Source organism: Culex quinquefasciatus, chromosome 2 (assembly GCF_015732765.1).
Source record: "Culex quinquefasciatus strain JHB chromosome 2, VPISU_Cqui_1.0_pri_paternal, whole genome shotgun sequence".
Classification (NCBI taxonomy): domain Eukaryota; kingdom Metazoa; phylum Arthropoda; class Insecta; order Diptera; family Culicidae; genus Culex; species Culex quinquefasciatus.
The window spans coordinates 107,055,502-107,062,604 of record NC_051862.1 but is presented as its reverse complement, the minus strand read 5'-3'; positions in this window follow the sequence as shown (position 1 = coordinate 107,062,604).

The window sequence follows — 7,103 nt, the reverse complement described above, 5'->3', positions numbered from 1 at the left end:
CGACCCCGGGGCGAGTCGCTGGCGGACCAACGTCACGATAAAAAAAAACTGATCGTGCGCCAAATTGTTGCAAATTTTATCCGCCAGCGGGTCGCCCGTGGTCCGCCAAATCAAACGCTGGCGGATCGCCAGAGCGGTTTGGCGGTCCGCCAGCGAACCGCCGGCGGGCTGCCCAGTCAATGTGGGGTAGAGCTTACAATCTGTACTTGAATGACAATAACCAGCTTGTGCGGATTAACGGAATTAAAGGGCTTATGCTGCAGAAACAAAGAGAACATTCTAACAGATGTCGTATGTTGAATGAAACGTATCTACAAGGAGAATCTACAAGTATTTTCCACGTGGCGCAGAAAATGCAGAATCGACAGGGCAGGACGATAAGTGAACTGGATGTGGACGGAAATGTTATCAATAATGGAACCGAAATAGAGCAAAACATTGTGAATTACTTCGAAACCCTTTTCTCGGCTACTCCTAACCGGTCACCTGTGGCAGGATTTGAGCCAGCAAGACGAATCCCTGACAACGTTGCAGCTAACGACGACCTCTTGCAACCCCTGGACGCAAACGAAATCTTTATGTGCATCAAAAACAGTTGCCCCAGGAAATCTCCAGGAGACGACGGACTGCCTCGGGAATTCTACTACAAAACATGGAACATTATCAGCCAAGAATTCACTTCCGTTATCAATTATGCTCTTCGTAATCCTGATACCGATTCAAATTTTATGAACGGCGTTGTGGTCCTCGTCAAAAAGAAGCAGAGCGGAAACACAGTGAAAGCGTACCAATTACTCTATTAAATTTTGACTACAAAATTTTAACGAGAGTGATAAAAAACAGAATGATTCCGCTGGCTGAACACGTTTTGTCTCCACACCAAAAATGCTCGAACGGGAAACACAACATTTTTGAAGCCACAACACAGATTCTGGACAAGATTGCATCGCTTAAACATAGAAGGCAGTCAGCCACGCTGGTGTCATTCGATATGGACCATGCGTTTGACCGGGTGAGGCATGACTTTCTCTACTACACCCTCACACAGATGAACTTCAACCCGCAGCTGATCGACTTTCCACGGAAAATCTATGCCAACTCCTTCTCAAATATTTTGATAAACGGTAAGCTGTCCAGATCGTTCCAAATCAGAAAATCAGTCAGGCAATGCTGCTATTCGTGCTGTACATTCAACCACTGGTCGACAAGCTGGCAACAATTGGAGCGGCAGGTAGTCTTCTGAACGTGTATGCAGACGATATCCGCATGGTGGACGCGGACATCAACAACTTGGCTGAAGCTGTTAATAGAATACGAGAGTTCGAAGAGGTATCCGGTGCTGTCCTGAACCTGACGAAAACAACGGCAATGAAAATTGGGAATCCGCATACAGAAGGCGTACTTACCTGGATCAACTTCCAAGATTCGCTGACAATTCTTGGTTTAACGTTCACCGACTCCGTCAAACAATCCATTGAGTTAACTTGGCAGAAAACTCTAAAAAACTTAAAATGGAAACTCTGGATGTGCAAATCCAGATCACTGAACTTGCTGCAGAAAGTAATTCATTTGAATACCTTTGTATCATCCAAAATTTGGTACCGTAAAACGGGGTGACTTTGATAGCCGGGGTGACTTTGATAGGTTTGAGATTTTTCCGAAAAATGAAGAGTACAAATTAAATACGTACGGAATGGTAGTAAATCATACTGAAAGTGGTAGATAAGTATTCAAAGTACCTCAAGAAGAACTTTTCATAAAATTTTGAAATGTTTGAAAAGTTAGTTAACTATAATTAAGAAAGTGTTGATGAATAGCAATATTTAAATCTTCTCAAATTGTCATGTTTTTGTCAACGAACATGAATTTGAATCGGAAAACGGATTGCATTTTTGGATTCTTTGGTCAATTTTCCGCTAGGAGAAGGTAAAATAAGTTTGTAAATAATAAATATTATGTGTTTTTGAAACAGTAATCGAAAAAATCCCTTGTTTTATAAGCATTTTCAGTTGAACAAATTTCATATAAAATGTGAAAACTTTTGATGTCTGCTTCTAATTCAGTTTGAAATGCAATATTAATCGATAATTTCATAACCAAAACTAGTTTCAACGAATTTCAGGCAAATTTCTAACTTTTGAGCCATATTTCCTAAAATTTATATGTATTTTAATTGTGCACGAGAAGATTCAGCATAATGATTTGTTATACAGACAACAACGCCGAGATAACCCGGACTGCAACGAATGCCCAGGCGTAGCGGAAACACTAGAGCATAAATTGTTCAAGTGCATAACAGTTCGCACTGTATGGAATTATGTTCGTTCCTTGTTAGGGAATCTCGATCCACGCTTACAATGTAAGCAAAACGCATACTTTATGTTTCCATCATTACAAGGACTATCAGCGCCAGTAGCCCAAAGAACCAAACACATTGTAGCTAAATATCTGCATTTTGTTGTAAGTAATCCTATTTCTAATGTAAGTGTAGATAATTTCAAACTTGAATTGTAGAATAGCTTTTAATAATTGTACCAAATAAACACTGACCAGTTAAAAAAAAGTAAGCTATGGGTAATTCTCCGCCAACTCACACAGCAGTTGCCCCGACCCCTCTTCGATTTGCGTGAAACTTTGTCCTAAGGGGTAACTTTTGTCCCTGATCACGAATCCGAGGTCCGTTTTTTGATATCTCGTGACGGAGGGGCGGTACGACCCCTTCCATTTTTGAACATGCGAAAAAAGAGGTGTTTTTCAATAATTTGCAGCCTGAAACGACCAACTTTTTCAAAACTTTTTTCCGTAAAATCGCGATAACTCGTGATGTTTATAAGCAAACCCCTTATGTCTATATATCAAAATTTTTGTAATTGTCTGCTCTACAACTTTGTAGAACATTATTACACTCTAAAAAATAACCCTGCAATGTTAGAAAAAACACGAAATTTTAAAATGAAAAATTTTGTTCTAAATGAAAAAATGACCCTTCTGGGACAATGTAGATTCGAAAAGTACATTAAATTTCCCATAAAATGACATGTTCCAAAATTTTTACAGTCGAGTAACGGAAAATGGGAGAATTTTTAAAACTTTTTTAGTGTTTTTTCGATGAAAAATACGTTTTTTCGGAATTCTGAGTACGCCATCAGATCGGGCGTCTAATTTTACATAAAAGTCCCTTTGACACCAAATTTCTATCTCATCACCGTTTCAGGCTGCAAATTATTGAAAAACACCTCTTTTTTCGCATGTTCAAAAATGGAAGGGGTCGTACCGCCCCTCCGTCACGAGATATCAAAAAACGGACCTCGGATTCGTGATCAGGGACAAAAGTTACCCCTTAGGACAAAGTTTCACGCAAATCGAAGAGGAGTCGGGGCAACTTTTCCCGATTTCGTGTGAGTTGGTAGAGAATTACCCCTATTCCATTTATGTATTTATGTTGATTAAAATGAATAAATGCTTCGAAACAACTTGTTAAGTTCTTATGGCATATATTGATACCTGTATTATTATTCGTTATACATTATATAATCTTTATTTGTTTTCATTATATTATATAACCCATATCTTCTATCTTCTTCTTCTATATATATAAAAAATTTCGACGGTTTTGTTCGAACGCGCATCAGTTGAGTACCGGAGGTCGGATCGGAGCGCTCTTTGCTGCGTTGGGTTCGTATAAGCCTAAGGAAGGTTTTTACGCTAATAAGTTGGCACTTTGGCCACTCTGAGACCGATTCCGGAACATCACCGTTTGTATGAGAAATGAAACGAAAAACTAAATTTTGATCATAGGAGGCGTCAAGATATTTTCAAACAAAAAAAACAAAACGTCAAAACGGAAAAGTTTAATGTAGAACGTGGTAGAAAATACAGTTTTTAGTAGGACAAATAATCAAACTAAAAAAGGAAAGCTGTTTGGTCAGTCGAAGAAACTAAACCTATTTGGCAGGTGGGTTGAATAATTTTTAACTGACTAATAATTATTCAAGTTTTTAGAAAACAAACCCGGCAAAAAAAAGATAAAAAGGAAAACAAAAATCAAAATGAATTCAATGAACGTTTGAAGGAGGAGGTCTAACGAAAAACCAAATGAGATTAGTAAAACAGTGATGAGATTAATTTTGAACAATTGAGAAAAAAGAGGAAAAACCTAAATAGGACACATCATGAAGCAAAGAATAAAGATTAAAAAGTCAAAAAAAGTGTAGACAGAACAAAAAGAAAGAACTTGCAGTTTTTGTCCGTGACAGAACTTATTTAGTTGTTTATTTAAGGAGAATCATATGGTTTTCAAAATAGTAAACGGTAGAACATGCAAAACTGCTTTTTGAAAGAAAAAAAGTAAAGGTATCAGAACTGTTGGGATAGTAACCACAAAAATGAATAGAATAGCATGAAAAAATTGACAAGCATAAGAATCTCAAATTAAAAAAAGGATGGAAAGATAGAAACACAACTCGGATTAGTTTTTAAAAGGACGCAAGAGCCATTGACAAGCTAAGCCTTTTTTGCATCGGTACTCGAACTACATACGAAAAACCAATTTCAAAATGCTTGAGATTGTTCATTTACACGTCTTCCAAGTGCCCTAAACTTAAAACAAATGAAAAATTGTTTCATTTTGGAGAAAACCGAAAATTAGTGCCGGAGGTCACGGTGGCTCTTACGGCATTTTGAAAACTCACCCGAGAAAAGAACTGATTCGGTATGAGAAAAAGATAAAATAGATAGACCAATTTATTGTTTCAAAACAAAACACAAAGAGCTTAATCAAAAGATGTTCGGATTACAAAGTGGACATTTTTCAAACAACAAACAAAAAAAGGGCAGGACGAAGTTTGCAGTAAAAGAAAAAGCGAATAAGAATAAATGTGATAGTTTTAGTGTAAACAAAGAGAACGATAAAGAAAGGCAAACGATAGAAGTCCAAATAAGATGTCTAAACCCTAATCAACGAAAAAAAGAAAAATCATGTTCATTTAGGAATCTGACTGAGAATATTTGAAACTATCTTAAAATAAACCCTAATAAGCATCCTACGAGTTTTTTTTTTGTGAAGATAAAGTTCAAGTATAATTAAAAAAAAAGTAAAAGGAAACTAAAAAACAAATGAAATAAGGGCAAGACGAAGTTTGCCGGGTTCACCTAGTTAACATATATATTTCAAACGCCTAACAACCCCCCAAAAAATACTAACCCCTCTCAAAAAATAATCCCAGGGCCTTCATATATTTTATGTACTGGATGAGGGAGTCGTGGATCGCCTGGCCCAAGTCACATGAATGTCATTGTCTATTTAATCATACCATAACAAATGGTTGGATAGAGAATGATAAGCTTTTAAGGTCCTTAAGATATAAGTCGGTTACTAACCAAACCGTCTCAGTTGAAACATACTGCGGTCATGGCCAAGTCCTGCCAAGACGGGGGTACTAATACATACATACATACATACACAAGCAATGTTCAAAAATCCAGAAGACCTCAACTTGGTATTGAAATGGTTTTATTTTGAGATATTATTTTACCCTTGGAATAACATGGTTTGGTATTGTTGTGCCCTTCCACCTACAAGACTTTGGCATGTTACCATCTGGGCAACCAAGGGCACATTTTGGTCGCTGTTGGTATTCCCGTGTTATTTACCCCTGCTCGGGATCTCACCCAATTGCCCGAACTGTGGAACACGCGGTAATTGAATGCCCCCGGTTCCAAAGTAGTAGGTAGATCTTGTTGCTGGGATGTGGTAATGACATATCGCCAGATAACCTGACAGACAGAATGTGTCAGAGCGAGGAAGCATGGGGTGCAGCTATAACGCAGATGATGCTCAAATTACAAGAGAAGTGGCGCACGGACCAACGTGCGTCCCGGAACGAAGGGCCCCTGGCTCAGTAGTTCTGTTGATGTATAAAAGTTGATATATAAAAGGTGATATATAAAAGTTGATATATAAAAGTTGATATATAAAAGTTGATATATATAAAAAAATGTTGAAGAGGCGCGCGATGATAGAGCGTGCCTCCCGGAACAACCGTTCCGAAATGAGAGCGCAATTAGCGCTGCTCCTCCCTGACGTAATATCGAAAGACAGTTCCGGGAGGCTTGAAGGCTTACCGTGATATTAGGGCGGGTACGTCCTATGCAAAAGAAAAAAAAGCCAGGTTGGCTTAAGTGGTTAAGCCAAATTGGCTTACACATCGTTAAGCCAAGTACACTTAAGGGATGATAAGCCAAGTTGGCTTCCCGAGCATGGGTAAATAACAAGGGAAATGCGTAATAATACCTGTCCCTGGTAACAATACCAAATTTTGGTATTCCTGGACCCTTTAAAATTTGTCTTGAGGATTATGCAAGAGCAAAATGTGGTATCATACCAATTTAAGGTATTGTTTTGATATTGCAAAATTGCTGAATTTGTCAATGGTCGAACACCACATTTTGGTATTCTTTTGGTATTACCGTAATCTGGGGTGAATCGGGACTACAGTCTGAATAGGGACAGCAGTGTTTAGAGCACTTGAAGCTTTTAAATTTGGAAATGGATGAACACATTTTGTTGGTCTGAGTCTGTTCTAATCGAAACCAACCAGAAAAATCAAAATATTGTGATCCAACATGGTTAAAACTGCTGTCCCAATTCGCCCCATGTGTCCCAATTGACCCCAGTTTACGGTACAGTATTTTATGAAATTCCTCTGAAACTATGGAAAAAAATTTACCAATTTTGACAAAATTATTAATTTTGCGCTAAAATATTTCTCAAAGCGAATGCTTTCATAGAAAACCGGAAATTTCAAACTTGATTTTAAACATTTCTGATATACCCCCTAAAGAAATGACTTAAAATTATGGAATATTTTCAAAGTCAGGATGGCACATTTTGGTATTATTTTAATATTTAAGTGTTTTATCAAATTCCTCTGAAACTATGGGAAATTTTTGACCAATTTTGACAAAATAATTAATTTTGCGCTAAAATGATGTCTCAAAGCGAATGCTTTCATTGAAAACCGGAAATTTTAAACTTGATTTTAAATATTTTTGATATACCCCCTAAAGAAATGACATGAAATTGAGGAAACATTTTTAAGTCA